The 13,263-nt window shown below is 29.4% G+C and overlaps 1 protein-coding gene across 1 annotated transcript in view; it reads right to left on the reverse strand.

Annotated features, from left to right (window-relative positions):
* LOC129910313 (putative uncharacterized protein DDB_G0288537) overlaps positions 1-9,525 on the reverse strand; it is a 43,198-nt gene extending 33,673 nt beyond the window's left edge. Inside the window, exon 1 of the mRNA XM_055987646.1 lies at positions 8,682-9,525. The gene's annotated coding sequence lies outside the window, so the exon portion shown is untranslated. The remainder of the gene's footprint in view (positions 1-8,681) is intronic.
* Positions 9,526-13,263: the final 3,738 nt, after the last annotated feature.

Consider the following 13,263-nt stretch of genomic DNA (forward strand, 5'->3'; position numbering starts at 1 on the left):
AATCTTCTTTTTTCCTTCACATATTTTATATCTCTATCACAAATAAATAGTAGAGGTAAGATAAGCATTTAAACACAAATTATTACACTCATAAAACTTGGCAAAAAGTTTGCTTTTGGGATAAGAACCAAAGGATGGGAGCGGGTCATAATTCTGCTTGTCAAAATTCTGTACGACAAAATTCTGTGGGGTCAAAATACTGTAATACCATAATTCTGTACGTCATTATGATGTAAATACAAAATTCTGTACGTCAAAATACTGTATGAACAAAATACTGACATGCAAAATTCTGTTTTGTAAAATTCTGTACGGCAAAATACTGTATATCAAAATTCTGTAAAAATGCTGTGCGAGCGCACTTTTGTACATTATCAAAACGATATTTTTTTACAGCATTTTTACAGAATTTTGATTTACAGAATTTTGATGTACAGAATTTTGAAATACAGTATTTTGACCAACCAGAATTTTGCTATACAGAATTTTGACTTTCAGAATTTTGTTCCTACAGCATTTTGCACGTACAGAATTTTGACATACAGTATTTTGGCATACAGTATTTTGAATACAGAATTTTGCAACATACAGAATTTCGACCCCAACCCATAAAGGATGATAAAAGGCCTATAAAAAAAAGTTGAATGAAAGGGTGTTTTTTTTCGAAGAGACAGTAATATCTGTAATTTGTCCCAAAAAGGCAATAATTTATAATAAGACCACTAAGAGCAATCATAAATGTTCAATTTGTCATCAAAATTCGAAACCAAAAATAAAACGAATCATTGGCTTTTTGGGACCAATTACAGATTTTATTGTATCTTGGAATTGTTTTTATGAAAATTCTTTATTCTTGCTTTCTATCACAAATTCAAAATTTTTCACCAAATTTCATTATGGGGACCCATCATTTTTGTTTTACTCAAAAAAATACAGTTTTAAACATTACATTCTTATAGACACTTTATATTCTTGTTTTCAATCTCAAAAGTAACACAATTGCTGAATTTAATTAGGGTACCATTACACAGCCACACAAAAAAAAATAAAAGTTCTGACCTGGGGTTGCGACTATGTTTTTCCTATAGTTTTTGGGTCGCTGAAAAAAATGTCAAAACCAAAAAAAAACAAAAGTTCTTATCAATGGGTGTGAATATGTTAGTCGTATGTTTTTTTAGTCGCTTAAACCGAATCCGAAGTCTATTTTGCCGTATCATGTCAGGTTTTTAAGATATCTTTAAAAAATGTCAGAAAAGAACTTTTTTTTTTTTGGTTTAGACATTTTTTGAGAATATCTCAAAAACCTGACATGATACGCCAAAATAGACTTCGGATTCGGTTTAAGCGACTAAAAAAAACATACGACTAACATATTTACACCTCCTGATAAGAAATTTTGTTTTTTTTTTTTGTTTTGAAATTTTTTTGAGGATATCTCGGAAACCTGACGTGATAGGGCAAAATTGACTTCGAATCTGGATTCAACGACCCAAAAACTATATGACTAACATATTCGGACAAATGGATCAGAGAAAAAAAAATTTTTTCCTGACATTTTTTGAGGTTATCTCAAAAACCTGACGTGATGGGACAAAACGGACTTCGGATTCAGGTTCAGCGACCCAAAACTATATGAAAAACATGGTCGCAACCCCAGGTCAGAACTTTTACTTTTTTTGTGTGGCTGTGTTATTATTACTTAGGTATCTATTTTTTTCAATATACCCACATTTTTGCTACACTTATAAAAACACCCTTTGACACGAAAAAAAATTTATAAACTTATTTTATTCGTAGTTCTTATGGAAAATACAACGTTTTTAATAAATTTCGTAAGGGTACCTTTTATACTATTGATTTTATCGGACTTTTAGCGGTTTTCCCTTATTTCCTAAAAAAAAAACACCCTTTCACCTAAAATATTTTTATAGACTACTTTAAATCTTTGTTTTTTGTTATAAATCAAACATTTGTACCAATTTTCATTGGTGTAACATTTTTTTCCCAGTTTTTGTGGTACTAATTCCGAATTTTAAAATAAAAAAAAAACACCCTTTCACTCAAGATAATTTTGTAGACTCTTAAGATTCATAGTTCTTATAACGAACAAAACTTTTTTACTAAGTTAGAAAAACTGACAAAATTTATGATACTTCTCAGCCATCAAAAAAACACCCTTTCACCAAAAATATTTTTAAGAACTTTATTAATCTTTTATCCCTGCTTTATCCAATACCTTCATCCAAAATTCCATCAGTGTATCATGTTTTTCAAATGGATTTCGTTATATTTAACCTGTTGAAGTCAAAAAACAAGCACCCTTGTTTTTAATCGGCAATAACTTTTCTTAGAGCAATCGTATTGACTTTATTTGTGTGTCATTAGATTCAGAATCAAAAAATGTCTTAAGAACTATATTTTTTACCTTCACCCCCTCTTTCTTGTCCGCGAAAAAACACCATTCGATCCAACTTTTTTTTTATAGACTTTTTTGATTCTTGGTTCTCATCCTGAAAGCAATCTTTTTGACAAGTTTCATTAGTGTGACAATTTTTTTTTTTTTTGTCGTAAAAAGCTATATTAAATCAATAATAAAAACAAGTCCAATTTTTTATGATGCTTATTCTTCTATACTCTACTTTTTTCAGTATTATATAGAATTTGTTTTATAAAACCAAACTTCTTCTATTTTTTTTTTTTTTATTTGTTGATTTTATATATGTAGGTACCTAATATTTTACCTGTACTATGCTGATTTCTAAAAACGAGCGATACATAGTTCTATTTAATCTACAATCCGAAATTTTGAAAAACTTGATTATTTCTTCAGTTTTGTTTCACATTGGAATAAATCACTAAATCAAGAATTAATAACTCTATGTTATCAACTTATTGAAATTCTCAAAAGTTCAATAAATGTTTCACACGAAACCGTGTATTGATCATTTAATTAAAATCCATCCATTCGACACTTAATACCTTTTCTAATCTTTCTCTCCCTTAAATATTCGATTCACACATAAAATCCATGATTATTATCAAAACATCAACAAAAAAAAACAAAAAATACCAACCATTCTTTTTATTTCGATCATATACATTATATCGACTACCAAAAAAATGTATAGATATAATAGCATAAGCCTATAGACAACATAATAAAGAAATAAATAAAGATTAATTTCTCAAAATCGAATAGCTTATTTGTTTACCTATTTTTAAAACCATTAAGAAACTAAAAAAAAGATAATTTTCTTCTTCTCACAAAAAAAAAAGAAGAAGAAGAAAAAAAAAATTAATAAAGCTTTTTTTATAAGCCTGTCGCTTCTGTAATATTTTATCGACACGATCAGATTATAACTTCCAAACAATTTGGTCGGACGACGGTTTTATTAAGCGTATATTTCTTAGTTCGTTGAATCAATGCACGTCAATCAGATAAGACAAACTAATTAATGCTACATTATATATCTACCTCTCTGATGTGCCATTGTATAAGACAAGAAGTATGTAGAAGAAGAAGACAGAGAGTGAGGCTCTGCGATAAGTTAAGTTGATGTTGATTGGTTTACAAGGGTATCAATTACATACGACATAGCATTAGCCTATAGATTCCTTGAAGAAATTCGAATTTTAAATACCGTGCATCAACTCTGAAGCAGCTATGGAGGCATTAAAATATTTGAAACTTAGAGACATAAACAAGGATTCTTTTGGAAACTCATTAAATTTGTTTTAAAGGGATTGCCTTAAGCAACAATTTGGAGTCATTCAAATTGAAGACAAAAATAGATAATTTTGGCTTGTTTCAAATCGTAAAATAGAATTTGGAGTATTTTTTTTTTATTTATCATAAAATATTTGCACTCTTCAAGACAAAATTAATAACTATCAAAATAAATAGTTTTCAAAAATCCATAATAATTATTGGTACAAAAATTTTTCCTGAACAAGACTATTGAAGTTTAATGCAGTTTAAGTTTTTTTTTTTGTTTTTCTTCAACTGGCCAATTGCCAGTTCTTGAAAAGAACAGTTAAAACATAGAAATAAAATCATTATGAAAACTATAGCTATATTCATCTTCAGTATTTGGTGGTGAGAACAGTTACTAATATCAGTTAAAACTTATCTGTATTTTGGGTGTCACATTTTCCCATTTGGATTTTGTTTCTTCAAAAGTCACAGCTTTACAAATGTCTTGCAATTATCTGACAATTTTGAAAAGCTTAGAAGCTAAAGATGTTATGTAAAATTTTTAAACGTAATCAATGTTAAAAATTCTTTTTCCTCATAAAAAAAATGTATGTCATCTCATCAATAAACTTTATTTTTAGCTCAAAAAGAACTAAGTAGATAGGGAAATTCTAGTTGGATACTTTACTTAGTTAAGTTGACATTATGTAGGCTATTATTCAAATAAGTGAAATATCAAACCCAAAAACATTTTTCCTGGAAGAGATTTTTTCAGTTTTATTTAAAATCTAATAAGTTGATTGATTATTCTTTTAACATGAAGAAATGATAGGTATTTAGCACTTGTGTACCTACTTGTCCTTACACTGTCAATACTAGAGCGATACTTAACTCACTGAGCTTGTCGAGGCTGTCAATTACATTTAGGTATACTGACCAAATTGTAATTTTTACGTTGTTTCTTTTACAATAAACAATTGTTACTACTTACTACAACTTTGTTGTAAATATTAAATACCATTGTTGATGTAATTTTTCAATTTTCACAATAATACTTTATTCACTCTTATGTTAACAAAGCTAACTATACGTTTACAAAACCTTGCTTGCGCTTAAGTTAAAGAGTTTTTTTTTAGGTATTAAAGATCTTCTTGAGTTGAAACTTTGAAATGGAAATGGTAACGGAGTTATAAATACCAGAGTTATGCGCGACAAAGTTACTCGCGTCAAAGTTAAGCAAAACCGAAGTTACGAAAAACCGAAGTTATGAAAGACCAGAGTTATGAACACTAAAGCTATGAAAATATATATGGCTTTTTTGAAAAAAAAAGTAGTTTGGGTTTTTTGGATCCAGTTTTCTGTTTTTGTTAAAAAACAAATAAGAACATTAAATTATATAATTTAAATTAGCACTTAAATATATAAAATTTTGAAAGAAATAAGTTCGAAATTTATTTTTTTTTCACAATTTTGATTTTGAAAACTAATTTTTTTAAAAACTAGTCAATTAAACAGCTTTATTTAAAATCATATTAAAAGATATAGTTTTTGGCTTTACAAAAACGTACAGTACGTTACTTTTGGTGTAACCGTTGATTTTAAATATTTTTTTTCCAAATTAAGTAATTTTTCTTAGAAAATCCCCCCTTCCGACTAAACGGAGGGGAATAGACACCCCCGTCCCATACAATTTTTTTTCTAGACTCGACTCAACCTTCACGCTCTAGCTTTTTGGTACGTTCCTCCCGTATATCGTTCATCTCAATGGTTGCCAACCCAAAAACATCGTTTTATAGTATTGGTGTTCATAAATCTGGTTTTTCAGAACTTCGGTTTTTCGTAACTTCGGTCTTTCATAACTTCCGTCTTTTATAACTTCGGTTTTTCGTATAACTCTGGTATTCATAACTTCGTCGGTTTCCCGAGCAAGACTACATACCTACAGGATGTTTTCATGACACAAGTTGCAGATTTTTAGAATAACTTTTCGAATGTAAAGCAAATTTCAACAATTAAATCTTCCTCAAATACCTTAAACACTAAATTACTTAAATTAACTTAGGGTGACGATCACAGTTCAGGACAGATCTTGGCATCAACACTGATGTAGACTTTTTTTACTTGCGATATAGGTACTATAGGGCAAGTTTAGGATTCGTAAAAAAAATCGAACTCGAGATAACAATTTTACATGACATTACGATGATGGAGAATGCCAAAAAAGTGGGTCCGGCAATTCTGTCTGTCTGTCTGTCTGTCTGTCTGTCTGTCCGTCTGTCTGTCTGTAAGAACCTCGAGCTACATCCTAAACTACTGAAGGGATTTTCTTTAAACTTGGTAGTTAACAGTTTTGAGTGATTCCCTAGAGGAGAAATTGAAGTTTTTTTTTTAGGACCAAAACTAACGGTACCTGTCATATAACGGAAACAGAAAAGTTGATTTATTTCAAAAACGGCTCTAACGATTTTGATTAAAATTTTTCTGCTTACTGTTACAGATAAGAGCCTTCTTTGACAATAAAAAAAATATTTGTTGTCCCGTTATCAACGGTACCTGCCATAGAACGGTTTTTTTGATTTATGAATTTCTCATAAACGACATAACAGATTTCGACCAAATTTTTAATACAGAAACGTTTAATCAATCATTATTTAAAAAAATTTAAAATTTTTCAAAAACCACATTTTTGGATTTTTAAAAAATATTTCAAAATTTTTTTTTGAAAAATCAATTTTTTGGAAACGAGTTGGTGAAAAAATTTGAAATTTTGTTTTTATGTGTAAATTAATTATTTATTCAAAATTGCATATCAACTTTTTTTTTGAAAAATGTTAGAAAATTTTTATATATAAAAAATTATTTTTTTAAAAAACGGCTCTAACGATTTTCGAAAATTTTTTTCTAAAAATTCCTTTTTATACTAGAAATAAAATGGCATACTTTGTTTTTTGTAAAAGATCATTTAAAACGGTATTTTATTATTTATAAAAACGGATTTTATTTTTTTTGTACCACTAACGAAATTCCGTGAAAATGTCAAATTTTCCCTAATTTTGTTCAATAAAAAACTTTAACATTAGAGTAACTTTTACCATAAGAGCAAGTACGTGCGACCCCAGTCGTGCAATTTATTTAAGTAAGGTAATGCTATTTTTACTTTTTCTTTATCACTGACATATTCAGGCCGGTATTCTTCAAGTGCTGATAATGGTCTCGAACACCTTTTAAGTTATGATCGGTTACTGTGAAAACTTAACTTATAAGTTATAAGCCTCTTAAGTTATGAGAGTTCCACAGACAAGTTTATATGTTTTTAGTGATCTCATACACAATCGATAAATTGAAAGAAAACATGAATTCGAAAAAAATAACTTTGGTTCAAATTTTTATAAGGAGCTAATTAAGGTAAAATATTTTCTGAGTTCTTTAAAATTTCAATAACCTGTCAAATTATGGACAAGGTAAAATTGGGATCCTCAGTTTTGCTAAGGTTCTCTGATATTTGGTTAACTTGAATCGAATTTTACCTAGAAAATATTTCAATCACATTTTTCTATCATATTTTTTTGACATATTTGAAACATTGACTTTTCGAAACAATTCTTACTTTCAGCAAAAGATTCAATTTTTTTTAGGTAGAGGAACGAAAATATTAGGTAGAAATCGTGCCTCAAAACTCTCTAACTACAATAGCAGTTAGTGAGTTTTTCCTTTGAAACCACGAAATACTAATTTTGATAGCTTACATTATGACAATTTTTGTTTTTGTTTTTCTCACCCTTTTACGTGACTAGGTATCTGTTCTTTGGTCACAAAATTTTCAGTAAATTGGAGAACATAAATAAAGTTACTTAACTTCTTTTAAGTCTAAAATATCGGAACCCCGCATTAATGTGAACTGTGTGACACAGTATAAAGCATTTCCTTTCAGCATAATCTCAAATATACCGATAATTCACAGTACCTGGGGCCTATTTCATAGATAATACATTACATACATTGTATGATATTGACAGTTCTGATGTATTATTTTTGTTTCATAGAAAATTTGTATGAAGAACTGTCATACATCAGTGTATGAACGGAGAATCGACTGGAAGTATTCCAATGTTGTATGATACTGTTTCATAGAAATTTATCATACATTGTTTTAATACATTTTGTGTGAATTTTTCATACATTTCATACAGCAAGTCATTTTGCTGTAAACAAAATTTATTTACTTAATAGAAGTATAAAAATGGCAGTTTTATGTTCATAATTTAATCATAAGGAATATGCACATAATATATTTTGTATTTTTGCAAAGAAAATATTAATTCATTGTCTTTTCTTGTTTTATTTTTAAATATCATGACACGCAAGTTTCTGTTACTTTTCGTTTTGGTTAGTCAGTAAAAAAAATTTCCTACACTCCAACAAAACCTAACCTCACAATTCATTCAAACTAAATGTCAAAATAAATACATCAACTACAACAGAATAGATTTTATACATTACTTCCAATGAAATCTATGAAACAAAAAATTGTATGTAATGTATGAAAAAAATTTTAATGTATGATGTATGTAATGTATGTGATGTATCATCTATGAAATAGGGCCCTGGCTGGTAATAACAACAAAAATTGTAACCTTGCAGTTTCTAGAGGGTGCATTTTGAAATTAAACTAATCAAACCCAAACATTGCCACACATTAATTTTCGAGACAAAATTAAAATACATAATAAAATCGAACAAATGCCTGTCAATTTTACACCACATTGTTTTTATCACATCATTTTTATTTTGACAGAAGGCAATAATTTAATCTCATTCGTTTATTTTGAACAAATACTTAGCGGTATTTTCAAATAATTTTTCACCAAAACTCTTCCCTAATTCAAATTCACTGAGAAAGAACCTACTTAGAAAAACTAAGTTAAATAGGTACTTTAAATTTGCTTTCAATTTGTTTAAATCTTTCAACAAAAATAACTCCACTCACCTTAATTTTCTTTTTCTAACGGGAAACCTCCTTCAACCAATTTATCAAACTACAAAAAAAAAAAATCCAGGGTGTTAATAATCCTCAGGAGAGAGCAAAAGAGAATCAACCTCTTTTGAGAATTGATCCCATTTAGGGTGTATTCACAGTAAATAAACAAACAAACAAACAAAAACGCACATTCCAATTCACCACCTCACCAAGGAAATCGCGAAGAAATAAAAACAAACAAGAAGAAAATTCCGATTGCTTACAATATAGGCAGAGGCAACTATAAACCTATTCGTTTTTACTACGAAGGAATATAGAGAATCCCGAAATCACTGCTTGTTGTCGTTGTCGTCGTTTAACGAAACGACACACCCCGCTAAAAACTTTCACACTTTTTCAATTTTTCCTTTTCACTTTAAATTTTGTGAATTTTTTTAAGTAAATTTTCTCTTAATAATTCAAATAACTTGAATTCACAGATTTTTAGGTTATTTTTTAACCATAAATTCCACAAAGTATGTTAATATACAATTATTTATTTTTTTTTTGTTTTTTTTTCTCGATTTTTTTTTTTTTTTAAATCCGATTTTCAACTGCAACGCAGTCCGTTAATTCAAAGAAATCGCCTCGTACAACTTGAACCGGTCTCAAGCACTGAATCACACTCAATGCCAAAGCCACTGCAAGGGGGGCCTCTACACTCTACTATGGAACTCGGAATCGGACTCGTCGCGGTCGTTTCGGTATCGGAGCTGCTCGGACTGGATGAAAAAATATAGATGGACCTAGCGATTGACCATTACACTTCTATAGTCGTTTACTCAATCGAATGGAAAGCTCGACCAGATTGACGGAGAACCGAAATCGAATCGGACGGGAAATGCCAGTACCACAGCCAGAGCTACGAAAAATGAAAAATCCCCAGGCATGCGTTCTAGATACACGGAACGGATTCCCGAATGCCAGGCTACGAACGAATAAAAACAACAACAACAAAACAAACTTGATGTTGTGCCTGTATAGTTTCTTCCATCCAGAGAGGAGGTTTATCTTTTATGGTGTCTTGTTGAGTTGAATTTTGCTCCTCTTATTTTGGGTAGTTAAAAATATAGGAACGTAAAGGTAAATGAAACATTGGTAAGACTCAAAGAGAAATTGTTTACACCATTTAGTTGGATTTTATAGACAGGTTTTAAGAAAAAGAACTCAAATTCAACTTCAAAAACAACCGGTTTCTGCTAAAAGATACATTTGTATCTTTTACTCGACTCGCAATCATAAAACCACTCATTCTCACCTGTGTTTACAAACTGGAATGTGAACCTAAACAGGTATTTAAAACCAACTCAAACCACTCTCAATGGAAACTTATACCTGTTAAAATTTAAAATGCAATTTTCCCCTCTTAAAGATTTCCAGTAGATATTCCAATTGGAGTTGAAATACTGGAATTGGATTCCTAAATCTCAACTCCCACTCTTTTGTAACTTTTTTACACCTGAAAATGAGTGGAATATTGCAAACAAGAAACTCAAGAGTGGGTTGTTTTTTTTTTTAATTTTAAATTTATATCTGGATTTTTGAATACCTTTTTACCTGAGAAACTAAGCTGGAGGAGTGGAAAAGTGTTTCTTTCTTCTTCTTCTCTCTGCTTGAATTTTCTATATGTATAAGCAATAAATGCTGGCTGGAGTATAGCGATAAGTGAAAGAGCCAATTAATTTACCTTTAATTCAAATTCAAAGAGAATCAACTAAAGGTAAATTAACTACTTCAACAAAGACGATGGAAGGTGGAAGGCGGGTTTGGTTTGAAAATTGAGAATTTGCGATTGATGCTGGTTAATTCATTAAAATTTTGATTGACATTATCAATGGATTTTAATTGAGAGACTCTTCAAGATTCATTCGTCTAATCAGTAAATATTTCAAATTAAATGGAGATTTTTGTAACATGTTTAATAACATATTTGCATTATTATTAGGTACACATTGGATAGGAAGTAGGTATATAAGATAATTTAGAATTTATTAAAGAGGAGTAAAAATTTTATTTCCTCTTTAAGATATTAATAACACTGGTCGGCAACGAAAAAAGAGCAGGAAGCAAACCCTACTTTTCTAAAGGATTTGCTGAGTACGAATCCGAAGTCAAAATTTCACTAGCACGTCACGTTTTTGAAATACTTGAATATTAACAGGTCAAAAACTCGTTTTTTGGGTACATTTGACGTTAAATTACACTACCGTTAAGTTATATTTTTTTAAAACTATTTATGTAATCTCGAAACGCCATATTAAAACGTCCTTAAGTTACTTATTTTTTTTTCAAAATTATTTTTTTTCTCGAAGATATTGAAAAAAGAAATTTATGATAAATATCTCCAAATCTTGCTAGTTTTTTTTTTTATGTAATGAATGGTTTTTGAACCAAATTCCAGTTTGCGTCTTCTGTTTTTGACTTAAAAAAAGCAACATATATTTTTGACTAAACATCAAAAAGAACTAAATTGAAAATTAGTTTTTGGGAGTTTATAGCGAAAATAGTGAAAAGTAGCTCAAAAACTAGACGTGATAGAATAAATCTGTAAACAGTTTTGAATTCAGCACACTAAAGTTAATTAAAATCAACTTACAAAGTTCTTGCTCCCGACTTTTTTTTTGTTTTTTGCCGACCAGTGTAATTAAATAAAATGCACGACTGGGTCGCACGAACTTGCTCTTAGAGTTAAAGTTGCTTAAATTTTTAAGACTTTTTATATAGAAATTTGGAAAAAAAAAACAAAATTCGTTTTTGAAAAAAAATAAAATAAAATCTGAAATTAAATTGCCCTCCAAAACAAGTATGCAGTTTTGATTGATATATTAACATGCATTTTTAGAAAAAAAATTTTCAAAATCGTTAGAGCTGTTTTTTAAAAAACTAATTTTTAAAAAAAAGTTTTAAAATAAAATTAGTATGCCATTTGGTAGAAATCACTAATCAACATCTAAAAACAAAATTTCAAAAAAGTTCAATGTCCCGTTTTCGAAAATTTGATTTTTCAAAAAAAAATTTTCAAATTTTTTTTAAAAATCCAAAAATTATTTTTTTCAAAATTTTATTTTTGGCTTATATTTAAATTATATAAATGCTTCTTCACAAAAAGTTTCGTTGAAATCGAATAATCAGTTTCGGAGATAATCGGATTTGAAAAAAACGGTTCTATGGCAGGTACCGTTAATAATGATTTTCAAAAAAAATTTTTCTATTGAAAGATAGACTTTAGCTTAAAACTAACATTTGAATTTTTTAAACAAAATCGTTAGAGCCGTTTTCGAGATATTTCAATTTTACTAAAATCGGTATATGACAAGTACCGTTATTTTTGGTCCAAAAAAATTAATTCCAAAAACCCCTCTGGAGAGTCGCCAAATAATGCTACATACCAAGTTTGACATTAATCGGTCCATCCGTTTAGGCTGTAGCTCCTTATACAGACAGACTGACAGACAGACAGACAGACAGACGGACTTCCGGGACCCACTTTTTTGGCATTGTCTACCATCGTAATGTCATGGAAAAATGTTATCTCAACTTTTTTTTTTTGTACGAATGCATAACTTGATATATAGTAGGGGAGAGTGGGGCCAAATGTAACACTTTTTTCTAAAATCGATGGTTCTCCTACAAATTTGAAAGTGGGTCAACCAGACCTTTTTTAAATTAAAGACCCATGTTTTAGCTCCAAGATCCATCATAAAAATTTAGCAAAACATAACGGTAATGTTGAAAAATAAAGCTTCCAAAAAAAAAATCGTGTTGTTTCAACTTACCCCATATACGGGGCAAAGTGTAACACATACCGGGGTAGGTTGTACCAAGAACTAAAAATAAGAGAAAAATACCTTTATTTGTTTATATTTATTTATTTTTAATTAATAACAATAAAAACAAACCTCAGTCATGAAATTTTGGTGCAAATTTGTAAAAAGTGGAGCAAATCCAAGATTTCCAGAGAAAATTTGACAGTAGTCTTAAATAAAAATTATTCGAATTCATAAATTGTTTTATAAGCTTTATGAATTCAAGTGTTGGTTCAAAAATGTGTTTCCAATTTCAAAATAAATACAAATTCAATTACACAGAGAAAAATAGACCACATAAAATAGAACAAAAACAATAAGATTTCTCTATGGTTTTCATCCAAGAAGGAAACCTTATTAAAACAATCGGGTTTTCCTTATTGTTTTAAAATCTGCAAAAAAATAAAAAAAAAAACGATGACCAGGCTGGGAATCGAACTGGAGACTTCAAATCATTAGTCGCCCACCTTACCACCTGAGCCAACCTGCCATGAAAATATTGATCGCGATTTTTGTTCTAGTGCTAAGTTGCAAAAAAAATCAACTTTTCAGTCAAATTTTAATAAGATTTTCTCTATAAAAATAATAAGAAATCTCCTTAAAAAAACCTTATTAATCGTTTATTTTAATAAGATTTCCTTATCAAATGTATGGACGGTAAAACAATATGGCAATCTGTTAGTTTTTAACGGGTCATATTTTTCTCTGTGTACAAGCATTCATATTCAGGGTTGATAATTATATTA

The sequence above is a fragment of the Episyrphus balteatus genome, chromosome 2 (genome assembly GCF_945859705.1).
Source record: "Episyrphus balteatus chromosome 2, idEpiBalt1.1, whole genome shotgun sequence".
Lineage (NCBI taxonomy): Eukaryota > Metazoa > Arthropoda > Insecta > Diptera > Syrphidae > Episyrphus > Episyrphus balteatus.